Consider the following 26,479-nt stretch of genomic DNA (forward strand, 5'->3'; position numbering starts at 1 on the left):
GTGAGGACCTGAAAAGCAATGATAAATTCATCACATTCCCCATCAAGCGCACCTAACCTGCGTTGGCGTAAAATGAACAACCATCGCCCTTAGCACACAATCTGAAATTGGTAACGGTATCAAATTGTTAACAATCTCCACCACTTTCCCCGCCATGAGAAACTGAGACACACATTTCCTAAAAGACATTAGATCGACAAAAGATCATGATCAATTTCCTGTCATAAATATGATTCATTTTTATAAAAAGAATAAATTACATGAGAGTCAGACCACACCAGCCAAGAAACAAATTCCTCATGAACGCCCTTTCCATCAATACACTGTCGTAATTTTGAGATCATTTTCCACGATATGACGATACAGAATCTATCAGTGCATCCGGTCCTTCGAATAAAAAGCAATTCCTCGTTACGGCACGGATTTCTATCATAAATTTGTATATGCAACACAATCCACGCTTATCATAATCAGACACACTTTCCCCAGCAGACGTATCGTGCATATCTTATTACAGATGCGGAGGGGGGAAGGGATGAAGGAGTGACGAATATGCTCACAACACCCTACAGACATATTTGGCCTAGGTTGGTGTATGGGGTACGGCTGAGGGGTACAAGGGTTTAGGAAGGGGGAATACAGTCAACTACAGCTACTCCTTGTTAACCTACATCATACCACTTTATGACTTTTCTGTTCTACCTCCTATACCTTCTTGACCCAACCTCTTCTCCTATTCATTACCTTGTATAAAAAAGTAACTCCTTCATGCGTATCATGCAGGTATAACTAAGAAGTGGTGTAAGTGTTTTTAAGTGAGTAAGGATAAAGGACTGAGAGAGAGAGAGAGAGAGAGAGAGAGTATGTGTGATCAGGGGCATTACCGTCCACTGTATCATCCCATCCCTATAAACGTAACTACCTAGTATAGCCACAAAGGGGGTGTTAATGTTAAAGCGTGAAGATATTAAGGTGATTATTTATACTTGGCCCATAAAAAGGGATAAAAGTTGAGTAAAGGTACGAATGTGACGCTTATTTATTAGGTGTAAGAAAATGCTGGTATAATTTTGCGGAAAGGCGTAAAGAGGCATTTCCACTACGCCTTCTAAAGCGTATATATCAAGGGGAGTGTGGGATCTGGGTGTGACCTGTGTACATATCCTAATCAACACTCCAATAAATACTTACGCATAATCACAGCAGGTATATATATGGAAAGGCATAAATGTAAACACCTATACTTACTACTCAGAAAGAATAAACAGGTGTATATGCACGGATGTGATGGGCGTAGCTTATATATGTAGAAAGAGCAGGTGTATCTGGAGAATGGCGTAAAGAGAAGATCATCCTCACTACGCCCAAAGAAGCGTACATAACAAGGATGTGCGAGAACTGAGTATCACCTGTGTAAATATATGTATCAACGCTCCATAAAATATCTACGCAAATCAGTGTGTTTGCGAATGTACAGAAAGGATTACACACACACACACACACACACACACACACACACACACACACACACACACACACACACACACACACACACACACACGAGCAAACAGAGGAGTGTAGGTGTGGGTGTGACTGTCATACACGTGTTGGGAATAAAATAAGTGATGGAGAAAGAAAGCACGTTCATATGCCTAACATGCGTAATACAGCGAAGACAATTCTGACTGTGACTGGTTTATGCTGGGCAAAGGAATTCAAGGTGGCAGTTTCAGTGGTTTTAAAGTTTTCGTTACACCTCTTCCTAGGCGATTTATTCCGTGCACTAAGCCATAGGATACTCATGTATGTAACTGGTGAAACTATATCGATATCAAAACGACATAAATAGCATTCAAGTGATGTTAAGGTATAGTATGTTAGATAAATCGCTAAGGGAGCTATGCTACAAACCCTCTTATGTCACCTCGAATGCGACACCAAGTACACGCACTAGAGTACCCTGAGAAGTAAAAGAAAAACTGTCATGTTGGTGTATATTAAAAATATATATACAGTATATTTCGGAATAAAGTGATGGTCTTACATGGAGAAGGATCGAAATTTTGGGAAGTATACTGAGTTAGATGGTTTAGGCGTATTGTGGGGAGCTGAAAAACTGTGACGTATGCTGAGGGAATGAAAGGACTTGGAGTGTACTGACGAACTGAAAAATTTGGAGTATAGTAAAGAACTGAAAAGCCTGGGGTCTATCCACCAACTGAAAAGCCTGGCGTCTATTTACCAACTGAAAAGCTTGGAGTATACTAATGAAGTTTTGTATATACTCAGGAACTGAAAAGCTTTGGCGTATGAAGATGGAGGAATTTAGTAAGTTTCGCGTATGGCGGGAAATGGCTAGCTTGGATGTACAGTGAGTTGAAGAATGCTGGGAAAAAAAGAAAGAAACAATGAATGAAAGAGCAACATATCTAGGTGTACAGGTAAGGAGTCGCGAGGTGCTAATCATTCCCACCACAACGCCCCACTTTGCGTATGTAGCCACAGTCAGACCAGCGTATACGCTTAAGGAGGGGCTGGGGGTGGGGTAAGGGGTTGGACGGAAGGGAGGGCTGAGGTGGGGAATGGAGGGGACGAAGGGGGAAGGCAGGGGGGAGGGCAGCCAGACAGTAAGTGCGGCCTTGGGATGCCCCGGGTTCTGACTTTCACTGAACCTTGTGTCTGCAAACATTCCCCAGACCCGCCCCGTGGCAGGAAGATCATCTAGGTCGCGTTATTGGGTTTTTATATTCATGTGGTGGCTCTTTCGTTCTTTGCTTGTCACTCCTCTTTTTCTTTTTTTTTTTTGCTTATTAGCCATTGTTTTATTCTGGTATTCATTATTAATATTATTGTTATTATTATTATTATTACTCCTGGACTGAGTTTTTCGTCTTCACTGTCTTCTTCTATCTACCTTTAATAATTCATCTTATATCCCTCTCCTCCTCATTTTTGTCTTCCTGATCCTTTTCTTTTTTGTTCCTCCTCATTGTCCTCTTCCCTCGTTTTTGCTCCTCCCCTTCCTCTTCCTCTCTTCTTGCTCCTCCTCCTCCTCCTCCTCCTCTTTCATTCTCGCTCCTCGTTCCCTACTGAATCCCACTGTCCCATAACTCCTGCTTTCACCCTGTCAATCTGTCACACCCTTCATCCTCTCCCCTATCCTTCTGCCCCCCCTCCCACACACACATACATACATACACCACACATACACACACACCCTTCTTACTTTCTTATATCCCACCCATAATTCACCTAACCTCCTCCTGGTCCTCCTCCTGGTCCTCCTATTCACCTCCCAAACTTTTCCTCTTCCTCCGCCTGACTTCTCCACAAGTAAATATTCCCAATCCCTCTCCTTCCTTTACCTTAACTAGACTTCCTTCCTTTTTCTTCCCTTGTTCTCCTTCTCCTCATCCTCTTTCCTCAATCCCTTCTTCCACCACTTCCTCCTCACTTCTCCACAAGTACACTTTGCCCTTACCTTTTCATAACCCTGCCTATTCCCCATCCTCGTCCTCTTCCCCTTCCTTAGTCTCCTCATTTCTCATTAAGTCCTCTTCCCCTTCCTTAGTCTCCTCATTTCCCAACAAGTCCTCTTCCTCCTCTTCTAAAGCTGCTGCTTCTTCCTCTCCTCCTCCCAACCATCTTCTTACTTGCTTCTCCTCCTCCTCCTCCCCACTTCCCCAAAAGTACACCTTCCCCTTCTCTTCCCTTACCTCTTTCTTCCTTTTTTCCTCTCTTCCTTCTTCCTCCCCTTCCTCCTCCTCCTCCTCCTCCTCCTCTTCTTCATTTCCCACCAGTACACCTGCACCCACACCAACGAACCCATAAAACTAAATTAGCCCCTCCCTCTATGCAAATGGCCTTCCTTTCACCAAAACTATGCACGCCACATCACCATTCCCAGGGCCTTTGTCTATGGCGCGTTTCTTCTGATATGACGAAGTGGATGGCTGGGTGTATTAGATTGTTGGATGAATCTGACTAGTGACCAAACCAAGGAGACTCATTCGTACTTCGTAACTAGGGATTTGACTAGTAACCAAGGAGAATCATTCGTACTTCATAACTAAGGATTTGACTAGTAACCAAGGAGGCTCATGCGTACTTCATAATTAACAAGTTGATGAGTAACCGAGGGGACTCATTCGTATTTCATAACCAAGGATTTGACTAGTAACCATGGGGACTCATTAGTATTTCATAACCAGCCATAAGCTAGTAATGACGATATAGGAGTGGCCCAGTTCCGGCAGGTGAAAACAAACAAACTATAGAAGCCTTTGTGGGATATCCAACACCACTTCCTCATGAGTCTGTTTCTAAGGATGCAAACTCCACATACAGTCAGACAAACATTTCCTGCTACAGTTCTATTGTTATCTGACACGCTGTTCTGCCAATTCCCCCTCGTAGAGAAGAAGTAATGGAAGGCTATATCTAACTCCTCATCATTTCGAAGAACCTATATCCAGTCCCCTTACCATTTCGAAAAACCTATATCCACGCCCCTTCCATTTCGAAAAATTCTCAAAAAAATAATGATGTCTGGCGGCAGCTGGAATAAAATACAGAACATGTCCTCGTAGTAAAGAAGATAAAATGGCGAAACTTGCTGCTGTTATTGACGACGATGATGCTGTTGATGATGATGATGTTGTGAACCCAGGTAAGTTGCTCTTCTGCAGTCCACCATCCACCTTTTGGGGAAGAGGGAGGAACTTGAGGGACATTTGCATCATCAGGCAGTGGATCGACCCGGTATACTAGTGCCATCACACGAGGGCGTCCATCTCCAGGAAGAGCAAATCGCAAAAGGCCCCCTGGTGGTGATCGGGTTAAAATGACGAGAATACGACCGCCAAAAGGTCGTTCCTCTGTCTCACTCCACACCGAGGCTGGGAGTGGGTGTTTTATGGCTTATTTTAAGGCTCAGAAACTATGCAGGGGTGTAAAAATGGAGGTGTGTGTGTGTGTGTGTGTGTGTGTGTGTGTGTGTGTGTGTGTGTGTGTGTGTGTGTGTGTGTGTGTGTGTGTGTGTGTGTGTGTGTGTGTGTGTGTGTGTGTGTGTGTGTGTGTGTGTGTGTGTGTGTGTGTGTGTGTGTGTGTGTGTACTGGGAGTCATCAAGGCCACCACATTAATTATCCCTCTACTTTCCCTCCTGAGGTAGAGAGGAGGAGGAGGAGGAAGGTAGGGAGAGGGGGGAGTGGACGAGGGGAGGAGGACACTGGAGGAAGAAAGAGAGGAAACTAAAAGCCCAAAGAGGCAGCACAGAATATAGAGATAACAAGCACAGAGTTAAGGATGATGCTTTGAACAAGGAGGAAAGAGGAGAGAGACAGGGCTAAGAAAAGAGAAGGAGGGACTGGTGAGTGGAGGAAGAAGAAGAGAGGAATGAAGAGGATAAGAAGGAATTGAAAAAAAAAAAGAGAAGTACAGACAGCAATGGAATGAAACTGGTAAAAAGAACATAAATATAGAGTGAAGAGAGGAGTACGTGAAAAAGATGAGAAAAGAAGAAAAATCAGAGTTGTAGGAAAGATGTAACAGATGAGTATGGAAGTTGACAAGACGGAAGGTGAGAGGGTAAGGGAGAGGATGAATAAGAACAAGTTAAAGATGGGAGGAGCAAGAAAGGAAGAAAGAAGATGGATAAATACGAAGAACAAGAATGAAAGGAGGGGAAGAAAGACAAAGATACAAGAAGGGGAAAAGAGTGGGTTGAAGAAAGGATGGGGATAGAAGAGGCGTGGAAGGAAAGATGATAGAAGTAGGGAGAGAGGAAAGAGAAATGAAGAGGGAAGAGGCAGGACGACAGATGATGGAGGAGGAGGGATGGGATGAGAGTGATGTATGGAGAGGGAGGGAGTGCAGGAATGGAGGACAGAGAGGGAATGAAGTAGAAGAATTGGAGGGAAATGTGTGAAGGAGAAGTGAGTGGAGGGAAAGGACATGGAAAAGAAGGGATGAAGGAAGGGACTGATGGAAGAAGCGGGGAAGGAGGAAGGAGATGGCGGAAAGAGGAAATGAAGGAAGGGGGATAAGGGAAGGATAGGGTGGAGGAAGGGGGGGATGGAGGAAGGGGGATACGGAAGAAAGGGGTACTGAAAGAAGGGGGGATGGAGGTAGACTGTAGTAAAGAAAGGGGGGGGGGTGGAGGAAACAGGGAACAGGGAAAAGGTGTGGGGTGAAAGGAAGAACAGAAGAAAGGGGGAAGGAATGAAGGAAAGTAGAGGAAATGGAAGCTGCACACAGAATGGAATGAGAAGAATGGATATAAAGAGGTGGAAAACGGGGGAGGGGGAGAATGGAGAGAAAAAGCTGCGAGATGGAGAAAACAGGAAGGGGGGAGTAAAGGAGGAGGAGATGAGAGAAGACAGGAAATGGAGGGAAGAATTGCTGTGTCTTAAGAAAAAGAAGAAATATGACAGTGCTTCAGAATAATGACGATAATTAAGGGAGTGAAAGGAGAAAGGAAAAAGTTGGAGAAAGTTTACAGACGAGAGTGGCTGATGCAGCACAAGATGAGGAAGAGGTATAGACAATGGACAAAGTGTGAAAAACAAAATGAAAGTTAATATCACAAAGAGACCACCGGATGGATGAGCGCGAAAAATTCGGGTGAAAAACAAAAAAAAGGATAATAAAATGAAAAGGAATGAGAATATATTATAGAGCAGAAGAGGACGAACTGGAATGGTAAAAAAAAAATACAGAAAGGAAAGGAAATATAACTAAAAGAAGGAAAAGAAAACAATGTGAAAACAGGAGACTAGAAGAGGGAAGAAAATGAGAAGGGAGAACGCAAATACAAAGCACAAAGACAAGGCGTAACAAAGGGAAGGAGAAACAAAGAACAGGAAGATTACATCAGCATCATGCATGTATTAATAAATTACGAAGCGACGTGGAAAAGAAAAACGAAAAAAAAAAGAAACGAACGTTAAAGAAAAAACAACGAGAACCAATAAAAAGTAAGGAAAAATCAGAAAAAAATTGAACAATAAATCTCTCAAGACAAGAATAAGATGCGCAAAAAATAACAGGATAGAAGAGAAAACAAAAAATAAGATAATCCATAAAAAATACTATAAAAAGGAAGTCAAACAGAGGAAAGCCAGAGAATGAATAAAGGAAGTGTGACAAGAGGAAATGTGGAGAGGACGTGGGCGGGATGAGAAAGGTGATGAATGAGATGAATAATGAGGGAAGGGGGTGACATAGTGAGGGTTACGACACAGGAGGAGGAGGAGGAGGAGGCGAAGGAGGAGGAGGAGGAGGAAAAACGATTGTACCAGCGCATTATCTACCTTTTCTCTCTCTCCCTCTCTCTCCTCCATGACCCCAGTAACTTGCAGGCAGTTCCCTAACTTCCCTCCTTTCTCTCCCGCTTTTACTTCCCTGTCTCGCCTCTCCCACATGTCCAGCACTCCCCCTCTTCCACTTGTCCATCTTCTTCACATCCTCCACCCCATCCCCACCTTTCCACTTTTTCATTCACTTCTCATTCACGTAGGTTAGATCTCTGGTATAATAAGTTGTCTCCAGCAGATACCTCGATTCATGTATGGATGGTGATAATAATACGGTAGGTCTCAATTTTCTGTATATCCACTGTGCTCCTTATCCCTATTATCTCTTCATGCCTAATCTATTTAACATACTCTTTTCATATCCATCATTCTCTCTTGTTCTCTCCTTCTCCCCCACACCCGTCCCCCTCCCGCTCCCCTCTCCCCCCTCTTCTCTTATGTCTATAATCTTATTCCATCTGCTTTTCCCAGATCCATCACCTCTCCTGTTCTTCTCCCCCCCCCCCTCGTTCTCTTCTCTTTCCTTCTCTCATACTCAATCTACCTATGTAACTTATCTCTTCAAATGTTCTCCCCCTAAACTTGCCTCCCTCCCCCTCCAGGCTTCTCGTCATACTCACTGTTTTTAATATACCTCCCCCAAACCCATCATCTCTCATCTACTCTTCTTCCCCTCTCCCCCTCCTTCCCCCTACATCTCTATCCCTCCTACCTCCATCTCCCCCCACCCCCGCCCTCCCAGTCGCGTCTGGCATATCGACACTGCCGTGGCGGGATGAAGGTCAGAAGTGAAAGTGGGGGTTGGTTGGTTCTGTGGCCGCCAGTGCCGTCACATCACAGGCACGGCCACGCCACAATGGCTGGGGGCGCCGACCTACCTGACTGACTGCCTACACCACCTGTCCCTGCTACCTTCTGCCTCAATCCCTGCCTACGTGCCTCTCTCTCTCCCTGCCTACCTCACCTGTCCTTGCCTGCCACCCTGTCCCTATCCCTGCCTGCCTTCCTGCCTAAATCCCTCCTTGTCAGGCTACATCCCGGCAATCTGCCTGTCTCCAATCATTCCTACTTAATCTTCTACCTATCTTCAGTCCTTTCTGCTTGCCTACTTCCCTGATTACCTATCTTCCTCTGTTACTTTCTCCTAGCTGCACTTCTTGCATGGCCACATCCCTGCTACCTGTTCATCTCCGGCCATTCCTACTTTGCTTTCCTGTATTGCTGCCTGCCTCTCTACTCGCCAATATCCCTGCCTCCCTATTTACAACAAAATTTACCAAACTTTATTCATTCCTGCTTCTTTTCCTGTCTTCTTTCCTGCCTACATCCCTGCCTGCCTTCCTGCTTGGCTACTTCCCTGTTTGCACTTTCTACGACAATGGTTGTGTTAATGTTCGTAGATGTCTGCTTTCACTCCTTTCAGGGTCTTTGTCTGCTTTTCTCTGTTTGACGTCTTGCCATCCAGCATCTCTGTATTCTTCTTGTCTCGTGCGAATCTACATATCTGGCAACATCCTACTCACCTCACCACAGACCCATCTACCTCCTATCACTCCCTACAACATCACTCCCTACATCCAGTTACCCATTCCTGCCTCCCTGCATCCTACTTAACCTTCATAGTGTACAATTCTCCCCCCGTCTCCTACCTACCAAACCCCTAGCTTCTTATCCCTTCTCATCTCTTAGTCCTTCCTTTCAACCTCCATACAGTCCTGCTTACCTCTCACCGCCCATCATCCCTGGCTAGCTTCCAACGTATCTGTTTACCTCCTTATGTCTCCCTTCTCCTACCTCCATTCATTCATTCCTACCTTATCATACCCCTGCCGTCCTCCCGCTACAATTACCTACCCCTGTCCATCCCTTTCTCCATTCAGTCCAGGGATCGTATTCAGAACCTTTCTTGATCTTCAGGTTTGTACAGGATCGCATGTTTATATCTGTGACTCATACAGCTACCAATCACTACCCAACCAATGTACCATATATAACATGAAAAAAAAAAAAGATTATATTTAACCACTGGAGATATTTGTTATGGTACAATCTGGCTAGGATCCTTTATGAATACTGCCCCCTATCCCCGCCCTCCTCTCTCCATTACTGCCTATCCCTATCCCCTTACTCAACCTTCCTCCCCCTGACCCATCCCCCTGCCTATACCTCAGCACTAACCTGCTTGCCTACACCTAGGCTTACACCAAGCTTTCCTTTTCACTTACCTGATGCATACTTGCCTACCTGCCTGTCTGCCTGTGATCTACTCTACTATTTACCTGTGTTTGCCCTTACCCATTAGCAGTTATTTGTTTTTTTCACTATTTAACTAATTTACTTTCTACTTTTTATGAGACTAATCTCTTTGTGGTACTTTACATCCTATTAAATTTCATGTTATCTATCGACCTGTCTACATCATCAAAATATCAATATCAAAATACGTTTTAATATGACTACCGTTGGTTCATGAAAAGGTTCAGGTGAATTTCTATTATTTTTTTTTCTTTAGTCTGTTGTCTTCAGCCCCTCAGATAACCAGTTGCCTTTCTCTTCTTCCTCCTCAGATTTTCCACCGTCTGTCTGTCTGTCTGTCTCTCTTTCTCTCTCTCTCTCTCTCTCTCTCTCTCTCTCTCTCTCTCTCTCTCTCTCTCTCTCTCTCTCTTATCCTATTCTCATTAACTATACTGCCCTACCCCTGCCTCTGCTATTCTAACCTACTACACTTCACTCCTCCATCTACACCTACTTCCTTTCTTCTCTCCTTCGTCCCTTCACTTCTCTCCCTACCTTTCTCCTCATCCTTCCACTCCACTACGCATCACTCTGTCATAATACGCCTACCTTCCACCTACGCCTCTCTCCATCACTTTTTTTTTTCCCGCCTGTCTTACCACCTTCCTACGCATTTCTCCTCCCTTCATGCCCACTTCTCTAACTTTCTCTTTCCTCTCTCTACCTACTTTTCATTTTTTTTCCTTTCCCTCCCTCTACAACGACTATTTCTCACTTCTCTCCATCTTCATCCTCTCTCCTTCTTTCTACGACGACCATTCTTTCCTCTCCTCTCCATCTTTCTGCTCTCCGTATCCTTCTTCATCTTACGTGCTACTTCTCCATCCTACTACTCCCTCCTTAACCATCACCTCTCTCCATCTCTCTCTGTTCCTCATTCTCTACTGTTCTTCTCCTCTCTCTACCTTCCCCCACCTACATCCCTACCTCTCCCCTCGCCTCTCAACTACTTTTCTTTCCATCCCTCTATGACTTCTCCCCTACATTTCTTTCCCTTTCTTTCTCCTCCTTTACACTTCTCTCTATTAATCACTCTGTTTAACTCTCTAGCTTTCTCTCCGTACCTCATCACTTTTCTCCCTCAACGTCTATTTTCTTCCTCCTCTCTCACTCACTCTACTCTTTCCTGTCTCCCTTCCTTCCTGTCTATCAGTCTTATTTTACGTTTTCCTCCATCACTATTCCAACACCCCGAGAATTTCTTCTTTCTGCTCCTTTATGCTTTCATCCCTCCCATGCCTCTTCATCTTTCTGCCTCCCTATTTTTTTCTTTCAGTCCCTCCAACCTTTCCTCCTTTCCCTCCCCACCTTTCCCCCTTCCTCTACGCCTCCTTCCCCACTTACCTCCCTCTCACTCCCCACCTTCCCCCTTCTTCTCCGTCTTCTCCTACGCAGCGTCAACCGTCCACCCATAAAGAACTCGAACAGCTGATGAAGGGAACATATGGCGGGCGTAACTGGTGTGGAAAGAGTGGACTTTGGCTAATTTCTCTTGCCAGTGATAAGAAATTTGTGGGTTTGTGTGCGTACTTTCTTGGCAGTAAAATTAGGCTGGACTAGAAAGCACTCACACAGCCCATACATCTGCCAATGCCATTGCCATTAAAAAGGATCCGGATCCAGATCCGTGGATATAGGATCCGGATCCGGATCAGGATCCGCCCCAATACTCAATCAAATCTTTCTTGGTCCATGACCCACTTTTCCACAAAATTTCATTCAAGCTCACTGAGAACTTTTGGAGATATTTTGGGAGATAACTCCTGCTCCGGATCCGCCCCCAAATTTGGTCACTTTTTGCTTCGCCCAAGGCCCATCCATACACAAAATTTCATCAAAATCCGTTCATAACTTTTTGAGTAATTATGCTAACAAATCCATGGATATAGGATCCGGATTAGGATCCGGATCCGCCACAGACTTTAATCAATTCTTTCTTGGTCCAATGCCCACCTTTCCACAATATTTCACTGAAATTCACTGAGAACTTCTGGAGATACTGTGCAGCATACTCCGGATCTGGATGTGGATCCGGCGATAAATTTAATTATTTCTTCCTTGGCCTATGGCCCACCCTTCCACAAAACTTCATCAAAATCCGTTCATAATTTTTTGAGTAAGTCTGCTAACAGCAAACACAGACAGACAGACTGAGAGACAGACAGGCAGACAGACAGATAAAAAAAAAAAAGGCAAGCAAAACATAACCTCCTTGGAGGAGGTAAATAATGTCAGTTTGTTAGATACAGACAAATATATTTCAGTTGAGAGAGAGAGAGAGAGAGAGAGAGAGAGAGAGAGATTAAGTAAGAGTACATTGGTGGTCTTATATCATCCATCTTCTGTTACACAAAACCGCATCTCTCTCTCTCTCTCTCTCTCTCTCTCTCTCTCTCTCTCTCTCTCTCTCTCTCTCACGTGTTTATGTTTGTGTTAGCCAGGTCTACGTTAACTCAGCAGGCACACAGACCGGCCGGTAGCTAACACAGATTAGAGTTCTGTGTGTGTGTGTGTGTGTGTGTGTGTGTGTGTGTGTGTGTGTGTGTGTGTGTGTGTGTGTGTGTGTGTGTGTGTGTGTGTGTGTGTGTGTGTGTGTGTGTCTCAACCCCTGGCGTAATGTATCAACACAAGGGAAAGGCAGTGGACAAATTTACATGAAGGATTCCGTGAAAGAATAATATGCAAATGACAGTGGTGATGCAACGACCTACACTGCTTACACTGTCAACAAACCACCGTGACTCTGAAAAGAATACAAAGAGAGAAGAATACAAAGAAAAGAGTGAATGAGGAAAGAATGCGGGGAAAGGAAGGAAGAGGAATGAATGGAAAGGTGAGAATGCAGAGAAAAGAATGCAGTGAAAAGAAGCCTGAGAAAAGAACGCTAAGATGAGAAAGCAGAGAAAAGAATACAAAGAAATGCATGCAGTGAAAAGAAAACGAAGAAAAGAATGCAAGGTAAAGAATGCAGAGACGAAAATGAAGAGAGAGGAATACATAAAATGAATACAAAGAAAAGAATGTATATACAGAGAAGAGAACACGGAGAATACAGAATACTCAGACCAAGACAGAGAATAGAAAAGAACAAACAAAAACAGAAAAGAGAAAACAGGTAACAGAAAGTGACTCTAGGGCATATTCTAAGAGGGATAACTAGGATACGGCCCTGTGTCACACTGAATGCTACAGAAATATAAAAACATATATGCTTCACTGAGAAATAGTTTGACATGCTATGTGTGTCTAATGATTATTTTATATACACAACCAAAGCGTTAACCAAAGCATGTAATTAATTCCTATCTCCAACAGCCTAACTTGAAGGTGTCTGAGTCGATAAGTGATCTTGACCAATTTTTTTATATGCAAATTTTCGTAGCAGCTAATTCTGTCTGACACCCTGTGGCTTTGATGTGGCGTGGCTTGGGTTCTAGTTGGATGTATTTTTATTCACTTTAATATTCACTCTATTTTGGCTGTGAAGTATTTGGTAGCTGCATGAAGTAGGATAAAATTATAGACACACTATACTAACTCAAGCTCGGGAATGTCTGTGAATAGGATCACTGGGGTATGTCAGGTGTCCATACTGAGGCGAGACGGGAGGGCCATATTGGGCTGTGAACCAGATTGTGTAACTGTAAGAGGTGCCCAGGCTTGGCCCTTGACCCCTCCCCTCACCTTCCTTCTACTTTCTTACCCTCCCGTGCCCCTTTCTGTTCCCTTCCTATCTTCTTCCCTTCCCCAACCTCTTCCCTTCTCTCCTCTCCTCTCCTCCCCCCTCCCCTTCCCCAACCTCTTCCCTCCTCTCCTCTCCTTCCATCCTCTTCCCTCCCTACATCACCTCTCTCGTTTTCTTTCTCTTTCCTCTCTTCCATTCCCCTTCTCTCCTCTCCTCCCCTTCCGTTTCCTACATTTTCCACCCCTACCCTGCCCTGCCCTCCGCTGCCCTGTCTGCGACCCTTGACCCGACCTTTACTCTCCTATCTTCACCTCCCTCTCTTTTCCTATCTCTCCACCCCCGGCCTTCCCTGACGGCGACCCTTGACCTCTGACCTCTCCTCTCCTCTCCTATCCACCCTTGTCCTGCCTTGCCCTGTCCTGCCTTGCCCTGTCCTGCCTTGCCCAGCCCTGCCTTGCTCTGCCCTGTCTTCCCTTACCCTTCCTACCTTGTCCTTTCTCGTCTTCCCTCACCTCCTCTCTCCTTTCCAGACTGCCCTATTTTGCTCTGACCGCGACCCCTGACCTCACCTCACCTCCCACTTGTTCCGGTCACCTGTGAAGCCGCGTGAAAGGCTGTGAAACCTGATCTCACGTTCTTTGGTTTTTATAGTTACTCCGACTGCCTTATGCGTTTATCATCCCATCCTCTTATCTTTTTCAGTGCGATAACGTCCCTTTATATTCAGATCTTCCTACAGTCAGATGGTTTATTCAGCCATGAGGAGACATCTTGTAGTCAGAGGGTTATGAAGATACCAAGATGCTTCACCTTTCAACACTGAATAGAATCTGGTGCTGGTAGATGGAAGCCTTCACGCGGTGGCACTGATATAATCGGCGGGATCTACTCCCTCCCAATATCCCGCAAAGAGGACGCTAGACCGCAGGAAAAGGTCAACTTCAGCCTGCAGTCCACCGGGTTCACGTCTAGATGAGCCTGGGGCCATTATTACAACAAGCGGAAACACTCCACACTCAAACCTCCATTATTCCCCTCCCAATGTGCAATTGTCTATCCATGTCTGCGTTAAATAATACCGGGAAGTGGCGTGACGTTAGAAGCTGTGAGAGGAAAATAGTATGACTTGTGACAAAAGAAGCACTATCATATATACAATCCTTCATCATATACCTACCATAGTGTGAGATGATACGAAGTGGCATAACCTTCGTAATTATGAGACAAATGATGTGCACCACCACCATCAACCACCACCACCACCACCAATAACAACAGCAACAACAACAACACTAACACACCCATCATCATTATCGCCAACGTAACTCTAATTCCTACTCCAAAAATAAGAGTGTGTGTGGAGGATTAACTTCACGTGATGAATAGAGGGCCAATTCCCCAATATTAAGTGGGGAATTGTTCCATATCCAGCCATCCACCATGCCTCTAAGAACCTGTAATTTTCCGCCGACATCTGTGAGTGGGGAGGGGGGTGGGGGAGGGAGGGTCTGGGTGAGGATAGGACGTACGGCAACAGACGGAGAAACCCAGCCCTCTGCCTGTCTGTCTGTGTGTATGCTACTGGACCAGACCGCAAGACCGTCCCCTCCTCAAGGTCTCTGATCCACGTGTCTGATTAGGCTCTGAGTGGGGTTTTAATAACAGAAGCCATATTACATAGAAACATGTATCTTTCTCTACCTGCTTATCCATCTAGCTCTCTATATACCTATCTACCTACCTACCAACCTACCTACCGACCTACTTATTTATCTATCTATCTACCCATCTATCTAATGCACTACTGATTAGGCTTTGAGTAGTGTATTAAAAAAAGGGATCCTAATTACACAGCATATTAATCTGCCTACAATATGTATGTCTATCTCTCTCTGTGAACCTATCTGTCTATCTATCTATTTAATCTATATTTATCTATCTATCTGGCTATGTCTATCTATCTACATGTCTATCAGTTTGCTATCTGTCTCCGTCTGTCTGTCCGTCTGTTGAATGGCCTGTAAGTGGCATATTAATAACAAGATCCATATTACACAATATGGTCAGGCGCGCACACACACACACACACACACACACACACACACACACACACACACACACTCTCTCTCTCTCTCTCTCTCTCTCTCTCCCTCTCATTAATTTCTATTTAACGACCCAAACATCGGTCTTCCCCAAACTTAGCTCTCTCTCTCTCTCTCTCTCTCTCTCTCTCTCTCTCTCTCTCTCTCACACACACACACACACACACACACACACACACACACACACAAAGTAAACCACAGAACCACACAGACCACAAATAAAGGAAAATAGCCACATAAACACCACAAAGAATATCTCGCATACCACAAACACCACCAAAACCTCCACAAACGTCATCACACTAACGCTACTAACACCACAAACAGAACAAACACCATCACATACAAGAGCAGCAAGAGCAAAGAAAATACCTACATCAACATAAAAATCACAAACATCTCTCACAACACCACCACGAACAAGAAAAGTATCACTGTAAAAAAAAGTCTATCGCCACCACAAAAACCCCAACCACAACTACAGTCTCCCCAGTCCCCACCACAGACACCACCACAAACACCATCAAACAGGAAAAGCATCACTGTAAAAAAATCAGATACCAGTCGCCACCACAAAAATCTCAAACACCGCTGCATACACTCCAATCCCCACCACAAACACCATCAAACAAATGGACCTTCGTTACTACGCAACAACTAATGACACTTAACAAGGCAATCAGGTAGCCTTGGACGTTAACAGAACAACAGTACTTTAACAGTGCATTACCATCACAACCTTTTGTAGTGTACGAAATTAAGGTAACAATGCGTATAAGTGCCCATATTATCTGAAACAATGAGCTGGTTCTTTTATTAGTACAGCTACAAAATAAGGGTTAATTTAGAAAACATCCCCTCATCTTAGAAAGAAAGGAAAGAACAGAGATGGGTTGAGAAGAGGAGAGAGAGAGAGTGAGAGAGAGAGAGAGAGAGAGAGAGAGAGAGAGAGAGAGAGAGAGAGAGAGAGAGAGAGAGAGAGAGAGAGAGAGAGAATCCTTTATACAATAATTTACTATAACCACACTTTACACAGGTAATTAACTTTAACATGTACAAGAAAAAACCTACAACCTGTAAAACTTATTCACAACACAAACCTACATCTCACGACACATGAAAAACAGCAGCAACATCAACACGCATGCATGCCAATATCACAAGCACTCCTTCACTGATTTCTCATTTCACCATCAGGGATTAAGAAAAGTTGGAAATATTAAATGATCCCTACACCATTCCTTGGCAAAAATCAGTCACAACTCGAAGCAAAACTCCACAACTTGCCATGACAACTCTCAACAGTCACTCACAACCCACAAGGAAGTCTAAAGTACAAGCACCATCACACTAACGTCTCATCATCACCAACAAGTATTCAGCAATTAGTAAAAAAAAAAAAAGTCACTCTACCTTCTTGTAACAATTGAAATAGCAAAACCCCACAACCAAATCTCTCCACAACAACCCACAACCCACAAGCAAGCCAATAAGTAAAAACCCTGCCACACCAACGTCTCATCAACACCACCAGGTACTCAGTAAATCTTCGAAGACAAATGGGACTTCTTAAGGCATTACCAGTAAGAAGAAAGAGGACCTGCAAGCCACGCCCGGGGCCAAAGAGATACCTGATGCGGTTGTAGGGAGGAAAGCTGATGTGTGTTGGATGATTCGTTTGCTTTCTCAGGCACCAGAGGCTAGGAAAGTTGAATGGAGAAGAAAAGAACAGATAAGAAACGAAAATAACAGGAAAAAAGGAAGAGAAAACCAAGTCACTGATTACTAACTAAAGGTTATAATACCTGGCGGCGGGACAACGTGACCGCGACACACACACACACACACACACACACACACACACACACACACACACACACACACACACACACACACAGAAAGAGAGAGAGAGAGAGAGTCAACCAGGTGACAAAATTATTTATGCTTATATTTAAGTGAAGGAAACACATTATGGTTGACGGCAGTATCTACATTGATCAGTACCTGTTTGATAAAAATCATCAAAAGAAACTGATATTGTAAACTCTGTGAAAGTTTTACAAATATACTACAGTCAGAAGGCTAATACACCTTTTTCTTAAATATATTGGAGTGTACCAGTAAATATCTTTTTTCTTATTCCACGCGTTGCCTACTATCGCTCTATGGCCACTCAAATGAACCGTGTTTTTATAGGAACAACTCTAGCATTATATTCCAGCTAACGTCAAATATTTCTAGACTTCTTGAGACTCAATCACTGGGGGCAAAGTAATAATACATTGCAGATAACGCCTGACGATATTTTTAGCTGAGCAAATCATATGAGATTCAGTATGTATCTGTTCATCTACCTATCTATCTATCTATCTATCTATCTATCCGGTCCCTATTGCGCCGAGTAAAATCGTGTGAGATATCAGAACGCAATGATAAGACGTTTTCGTACTGAAGGGGTTAAGTATTTTAGAACTTAGGAAAGTTCATCTATTCTGTTGGCTTCAAGTTCATTTTACTCAGTTAAGAAACTGCCCTTCGTCCTCATAATGCAAAATGGATACATCAGTTAACTAAAAATCAGTTTACAAACTTAATATTCATGATCAGATCATTAAATAGTACTGATAATATTGCTGCAGTATTATCATGTGTTAATCCATTAAGCAGAGTATATGCTCGGGTCTTCATCTATTTATTTGCTGACAGATGCTATATTCCGGAGTTCATTAACGGGGTCTGCGAGAAAAATATCTCTTCATCCAATATTCACCTTATACAACCCTAATCTTTCACGTCTTCCTTTCGCTATCATCCATTATTCACTTCCTTGTGTATTCATCATTATTTCCTCTCCCATTACACATGCCACTCACGCCTCATTATATCTTTACATATCTTATTCTTTCCCCCAACTGCAACTTAAAGAATCCTCTTCATTTTTCACAACTACCGTCTCCTGTAACTTTTCTTTCTCCTGTTTTCACCATTCACTTCAACTGTCTCTCTTTATTCCCGCTGTTCACTCCCCATTTCGCTTTACAAACTTTATGAACGTCATCTTTTTGCTCTTCCATTTACCTCACTGACCTATCATTAATTACTTCCCTTCGTTTTCATCACACTTTGCCTCATTTTATTTTCATTCCCACTCCTGTTTTTCTCCATACACTTTTCACTCTTCTCTATCCCGCATTTATAAGCCACAATAAATGAATGAAAAAATACAAATAAAGGCAGAACACACACCACCACGGCAGTGGCTTACTATCTTTCGGGGCATAGAAATTCCCACGTCGGGCTACGGTTCAGGACGATCACTTTATTGTTCCACAAGACCGTAATTACTTGGCTTACGGTCCAGGCGAAGACAAAGTACTGTGTCTCGGTGTTTGCCTCCCTGGTAGTGACCGAGATCTCGCAAGAAGGTAATCACGCGGACGCACAAACAAACGAGGAAGAAAATGAAAGAGTTGGACGAGGAATATTGTTTTCTTCGACTGCGTCATCTCCGACTATCAGCTCTTGGCGTGATGAAAAAACTGATGTGATATTTCCGTATATAAAACTAATTACTGTAACTATGAAATTTATGTATACTGCATAAGTATACGGACTTGAGCATCTGTGCAAAGCTAGATATATTCTAGAAAAAAAAAAAATCACTTGACAGCTGTATCTCACCCACGCACTCACTCCACACCTACCCACACACTCACTTCACACCCACCCATACACTCACTTCACACCCACCCACACACCCACTTCACTCCCACCCACACACCCACTTCACACCCACCCATCCACCCACCTACACACCCTACACAAAACAAGTTCAGCACAGTTACCCTCCGAGAAGCCGTATCCGCCACCCCAACAGAAAACGGGGTGTGAGGAGGAAAACGGGGTGCGAGGAGCGAGACCGGAGTGCCAGCTGTATGATCCAGGGAGCCGCCCACCAACCAACCAACCCACCACCACACGCACACACGGGCCGAGCGCTGAAGGCTTACTGAAACCCCAGACCGGAGAGAAAGACAGCGGCGGGGTGGGGGAAGGGGAGAGAGAGAGTGTGAGAGTAAGAAAGAGTGGTGTGGGGGCGGGGTGACCTAACGACCTCGCTGGGTCAAGCACCTGTCCCCCCACACCTCCTTTGTTTACATTTTATAAAGTGATCACTTTTACCTTCATCTTTGTTTAGCTTTGTTTACTTTTTACGTAATGACGCTTTACGTTTACTTATCTGTGCTAACTTTGTTTATATTCACGTTAGCTTTGCCTTCTTTACTACATATAAATGATCATCGTTTTACCTTTATCATTGTTTACTTACATGATCACCTTTATACCTTTGTTTACCTTTGTTTATCTTTTTTACATTAAGAACTCTACGACAAAACGAAGATTCATGAATAAACTGAACTGCTATGGAGGTTTGTTAACCTGTGGAATTAGTTAAGATCCTTTATGAATGGGAACCCAGACTTTTCTCTCCCAACTCAGTAATATTTCTTCCTCCCATGACACACCAACTTCCTTTACCTACTATATTATATCTCCACCTTCTCATTCTGTCTATCATTCTCCTTCCGAATACTCACCTACCGTACTCTTATCAGTCACTCTAACTCACTGCTCAGGATAATCTCTACCGCGTCCCTCTGTCTCTCCTTCGTTCAGTTTCACTTTTTTTCTGTCACTCTTTCACTCGCGCTCTCCTCATTCGCCAGTCGTCGCATACGACAAGTGGACAGCCTCTTACCGCGTCCCTCCAAAGTTTTCTCGGCGTTCCTTTCCTTCTTGAAACACCCGAATCTCGTACTCAAACATCGTCTCTCCTTTTCTCTTACTCCTTATTCGCTCCACATGACAGGTGGAAAACTGAGTGTGCATCCTATCTCACATACTCTCTTATGCTGCCATTCCACTTCGTTCTCGGTCTTACTCCCCTTCCAATCACTCAAATCTCAGTTTCACAAAGTCTGTCTCTCGTTCTCCATTTGCCTCACGATTCGTATTGTTGTAGGTTTATTTGGTTTCTTGTTATCTCACCTTAACGGTTTATTTTAGCGTGTTATACCTGAATGTGTTCTTGTGTTAAGTCATATTGATGTCGACACTGATGGCACAACTAACAGACGAGAATACTAACCTTCTCGTGGTCAGGACATCTTTAGTATACGAGTACAAGGCGATTATATTCTAAGAGTAGGTCATTCACCAGAACAACTTTTATTCTATTCTTACTACCGCCAGACGATTTCATTCAGCTGCGTCACAGGAACCTGGGAGAGTTAAAGAAAATAAACTGGTTAAAAGACGTACGAGGAGCTTCCTTACTCATAAGAATACGAGCCCATACGACAAATGGACGATAACTGAGCAAACAAGCTTGGGACAACCGATAATTATACATCAGACAAAAGAAACCTGCAGTAAACGAAGCTAAACTCACCTGGTGGGAGAACCCGTGGCTGTTTTCTCTCCAGAGGCAGGAGGAGCTACATGTGTTTATTGCTTGTGTTGCTGGGTACTTTCTTTAACTGATGGCTTGTAAATGTAAATAATTATATAGTCTTATGATGAGGTGTACTATGAAAGAAAGTTAAATACATGGAGAGATGGCATGACCGATAAATGCAAACTGTAGGTACAAAGAGATAAATATGAAGACTGAGATACAGTATATACAGACAGACTGATAACTGCAACAGTGATGAGACAGAAATAGGTATACAGATACTGGTGTAGGCAAAGGCAGGGAGAGGCAGAATAGCACAGATTGCGACAAATACAGATACGGACAAAGACAGGCACACAACTAAACAGACAATTACAGAAGGGCAAAAACAAGAGACGAGGAAGCACAAACAGCATCAACATAAGTTTGTACACTTGTACATGTATGCATGTACGTCTGCACATGTGTGTATGTACTCGCCCACGAGAGAGTGCGCACGCGTGGGCGAGTAGGCACATCCTGCTTCAAGCCCGCCTCTACCACTTTCTAATGACAATTCCCAGTTTTTTTGTTCTTTTTCACCCCCGCACGAAAAAGATGCTTCAATAGCTGAGTCTCGCCAAAACTTACTTGTCTGCCGGCAGTTTTTCTTCCTAGTTTCTCAAGTCACAAAGTAGTAAATGAAGCTTCTTTTAAACATTTTCTTGAACCTGCTTTGTATTTAGGTGACTCTACTTATTTTCTTCGTTCTCTCCACACTTGATTTTTCTCTTGGTTACTAGCACTAACTTCAATAGTTTTGTTCTGTCTTGATACACATACAGCAATTCAATATTGAAACATACCCATCCCCCAAGGCACACGAAGGCCAGGAAACACACCATCATAATTATCATTAGCATAATAATAATAATAAAAATAGTTTATAATAATAATAATAATAATAATAATAATAATAATAATAACAACAATAATAATAATAATAAAAAAGCAACAATAATAAAACATGAAATTGCTTATGATTTGCTACACACATGAAACTGATTACAGTACACATAATGAACTGTATTTACATAAAGTTTAAACAACCTCTAAGTGATCAAATGAACATATAAAACAGAATATAATTTGGACACTAATATCTATTAAAAAACTGTGGCAGTTAGGCACAAAAAATAAGATAATTTCAAAAAGTAAAAATTACACTTGAATAACCTCACAGTAGAACAAAAATCACAAAGCCAAATAGGCAGCTAAATTATCTGGAAAAATATTTAGATGAAATAAAAACAAATCATCCTCTACACTTCATCTCTCAATCATTCCTCACCTCACCGACGCATACCCCCACCTCTCTCTCTCTCTCTCTCTCTCTCTCTCTTGGCAAATCATTTCCACTACGAGTACTTCTCACCCCCTCTCACTTCTCACCTCCCACCTTTCATTCTCTCACTCTTTCACCTCTCACTCTTTCGGTTTCATCTCTTACTCACCCTTACTTCTCGTTCGTCATCACCTCTCACTCACCTACTCTCTCAAACAGGCATCCCCTCGCCCTTAAGAAAAAAAAAAAAAAAAAGGCTTAAACAAAATTATTTAGAGAATCCATACTTCAGCCAAGGTCAGGCCGTTCTCCCTTTTGACCCTGCTCTTTAACATATATCGCATTGAATTTAACAACCTGTTCCTCTCATTATCCTCAGCTATTTTATTCCTAGTTTGGCATGATTCCATTCAATAATTTTCCACAATACTGCTAACAGGTATAAAGGAAGACAAACAAACCCTGCTAACGAAATAAACTCCATGGCAGAGGGGAAGAAAAAAAAAAAAAAAAAAAAAAAAGGCCTATAACAAAATGATCAGTACTTCCTCGGACACTACCATGCTGAATGTTTAGTTACTGAGTGGGTACAAATACGCATGCATACAGTATAATTTTGTCGCAGGCACTCATACCATACGGTACTGTGCAATAAACAGACGCATCATCGTAATTTTCTACCCCTCCCCCCCAAAAAAAAAAGGTACACAATGTTAAAAAGGTTATTTCAAACCAGTGTCACCATCACCACCATCATCATCATCATGTTTCCAATTAACATTAAAAAAAAAACTAGTAACAATAAATTCAGAAAGTTAGTTGTTCTGTACATAAATTCAATGGCCAAAGTTTACAAACTTAGGTGTTGTTCTCAAGTTTTCTACATCACCAGCCACATACACGCCCTCCACTACGGGAAATAAGGAGGGTAAAAGAAATGACGGACAACTAAACTGTAAGGAAAGGAAACCAAATGTGTAAAGGAAAGAAATTAAATTAGAGGCCACTGCCAATTCTTCCGCTGAATTTTCCTAACAAACAATGATGGTATGCAATCACTCCGAGTCAGTCCTATATCATCCTGTATGTCAAAACGTGCCTATTCAGGCGTCCATATTCTTACTTCTGTATACGATGATTCTTAAAATGGTCGTCGCTGCATACAGGTTACAAATAATGGTCATTTATGAGTAAATGCCTTTATAAAATATCTTCATGAAGTCATGACTTAACATTAAGAGGGCTTATCTCACTCATGGTATGTATTTTACTTTTTTATGCAGGCACGAGTGAAGCAAAGTTAAAGCCCTGCAAAACCTGTCCCTTCCAAGGAAAGCTGAATAAAACGGAATTCAAAAGCAAGATGCGCTTATTAAGAGATGCCAAGACATACTGCATTTAAAAGCCTACACGTCATAGGAGGTAGGAAAGACAGGCTGAGAAACTCATTTCCTCAGCTAAGCCGTCCCAAAGTTGACCTGTAACATTAAGAAGTCATGGTGAGTACCGGTCAATTTTTGTACTGGAAGTCAGGCAGAAAAAGAGATGAGACTGTGTTGCCAGAAGGGTGCTGTGTGCCCGCCGTAATCGTGTGGCTACTATGTACGGTAATTATACTCTGACCAGGGGAAGCTCCTGCCATCTAATGGACTAGTCTACCTCGACTATCTCTTTAGGGGACAGAGGTTTACTTTAGTTATTTATTCTGGCTGCTACCTGACACTTTTAGCCAGACGAGAAAAGTCCATGCACAAAAATCCATGCACTTTTCAGCGTTAGATTATATTACAGGTGCAATGAAATTTTTAAACTTTTGCTATCAAGAATCTTAATTATTAAGCTTACTGCTGGAATGTACACTTACTAAGAGTCAAATCTATACAAGCATGGAAGCAATCTAATCAGTGTACGATTTTTTTGCCATCAATACTAAGGCAGGAAATTCAGATCTGTTGTGATAATCAGACAAGAATATTACTAGAGTAGCGCCGGAACATGGGGTGTGTTAGGAGACTGCGAGTAATGCTAGTGTTGTCTGGAAGGACACCTGGTAACAGCCACAACACGCTACATGGCAACGCTCTACTTAAGAACAGCTTTCCATGGTTAATTTATGTGAGTGTATGTGTGCCGAGAAAGAGAGAAAGGCTATCTGTTGTCTGTTAGGTCTTTCATGCTCATTTATCCCGTGTGTGTGTGTGTGTGTGTGTGTGTGTGTGTGTGTGTGTGTGTGTGTGTGTGTGTGTGTGTGTGTGTGTGTGTGTGTGTGTGTGTGTGTGTGTGTGTGTGTGTGTGTGTGTGTGTGTGTGTGTGTGTGTGTGTGTGTGTGTGTGTGTGTGTGTGTGTGTGTGTGTGTGTGTGTGTGTGTGTGCTGCCGACGAAGTAGTGTATACGTATTCGCTTCATATACGGTGCTGTTTATAACTTGGTGCTGTTAAGTAGCCATGACCTTTGTTGTTGACACTCCCATGTTTTGTCTCATGTTTCAGATACACATTAAATTTTCTACCTAATTCCGACTCCTAGGTACGACGATGCGCCATGAAAATTGACATTAAACATATTTCTTTCTTGACAGCTTGAATAGTTGCCGTAGTTGTGCATATTATAATCATAACCACCTCACACACTTTTCTTTATTCATCATCTTAGCTTGTTAGAACTGTCAATATACATCCTAAGACCAGAAAAAATGATGCAACATGCTGTAATCTTGATATTTAGAGGTCACAATGTGAGATGGCACGAAAAGCTGACCTGCAACATTACAAAGAATTAAACAACATCAGTACCCGTCCTCTCTCTCTCTCTCTCTACACACACACACACACACACACACACACACACACACACACACACACACACACACACACAATCAAGGACTCAAAGCCAGTTTTTCAGGTTATCGATGAAGGTGATCTGCGTGGGGCAAGCACGCATGCACCCCATCCATACATCCATCGCAAGCTCAATGAGGTAAAAACAGTGGGTTATAAATCGTCCACCCTAACCTGACTGAGATTCTCGTCCGTTCGCAGTTTGTTTCAAGCTGTTCAGTGGTAGAAAAAGACAATACTCCTGCTCTAAATCTTTTCCATAGCCCTTGATCATGACCAGCACCATAATTCAGAGTTGATCTCTTCTTACATTCAGAACTCTAGAGATCGAGATACCACAGTTTAGCGCTAGGTAATACTGAGCAGAGTATAATAACAGAGGTAAGCAGGGTGAACAAGCAAGGCAGACAAGAAAGTTGAGAGGGGCCCCATAACTCGGCTATACGGAATATCAAGCAACAGTGGTTAGGGGAAGGTGTGAAAAAGTAAGAGACTGGGAGCGGCATTCAAGCAATCAAGCAGAGGCGGGCATGGTAAGCAAGAGAAAGGACAAGGGGCCATGTAACTTGACAAGACAGAGTAGCAAGCAACAGGGTGGGGGCAGGTGCTGAAAAGGGAGGGGTAAGGAGTTGCATTCAAGCAGTCAGGCAGAGGCAGGGGAACCCACTGGGGATAATCGGACGAGGAAGGGGTGACTGGGGTTTGTGGGAGCCAGGGGAGCAAGCAAAAAGAAGTCGAGCAAGGAGGAGGCAAGAATTGAAGGGAGGGCAAGGGTGTGTGTATCAGGGGAGGGGGGGCGACTTCCAAGCAACGGACTGCGACCCCTTCAAGCAAACACAGACACAAACAAACGCTGCAATTCTCCCATGCAAGGGAAATGAATCGCGAGGTAAAGGGGCAAGGGGGTTGGGTTAGGCGAGATCAGATTTGCATGGAGATTACTGAGCTGGATAAAAAAAAACGGGGTGACAGTTCTGAAAAGGTAGGTGCTCCCTCTCTCTCTCTCTCTCTCTCTCTCTCTCACACACACACACACACACACACACACACACACACACACACACACACACACACACACAATTCTATAAGTAGACTAATAGGCAGACAGACAGCCACACATACAAAAGCAATGCTGACAAATAACATGCAAGAACGCGCGCCACGCACCCACTCAAGCACACACACACACACACACACACACACACACACACACACACACACACACACACACACGGCTCATAAATCACCGTCTTACACTCCACCTCCCCGAAGTCTCCCACAGGATGAAGGGAGAGGAGAGAGGTAAGGGGGAGGGGGGGAATAGAAGGCAAGAACACCATGAGACACAGACAAACGTGGGTAGTTGTTAACGTACGTGTGAACTGCTGTGACACCTGATAAAACACCGGTATTTGAGGCTTTGCTTGAGGAAATAATCTATTCCATACGTGCCACGGCACTAGG

The sequence above is a fragment of the Coenobita brevimanus genome, chromosome 89, assembly GCF_032717465.1.
Source record: "Coenobita brevimanus isolate Jiangsu-jjx chromosome 89, ASM3271746v2, whole genome shotgun sequence".
In the NCBI taxonomy this organism is placed as follows: Eukaryota; Metazoa; Arthropoda; class Malacostraca; order Decapoda; family Coenobitidae; genus Coenobita; species Coenobita brevimanus.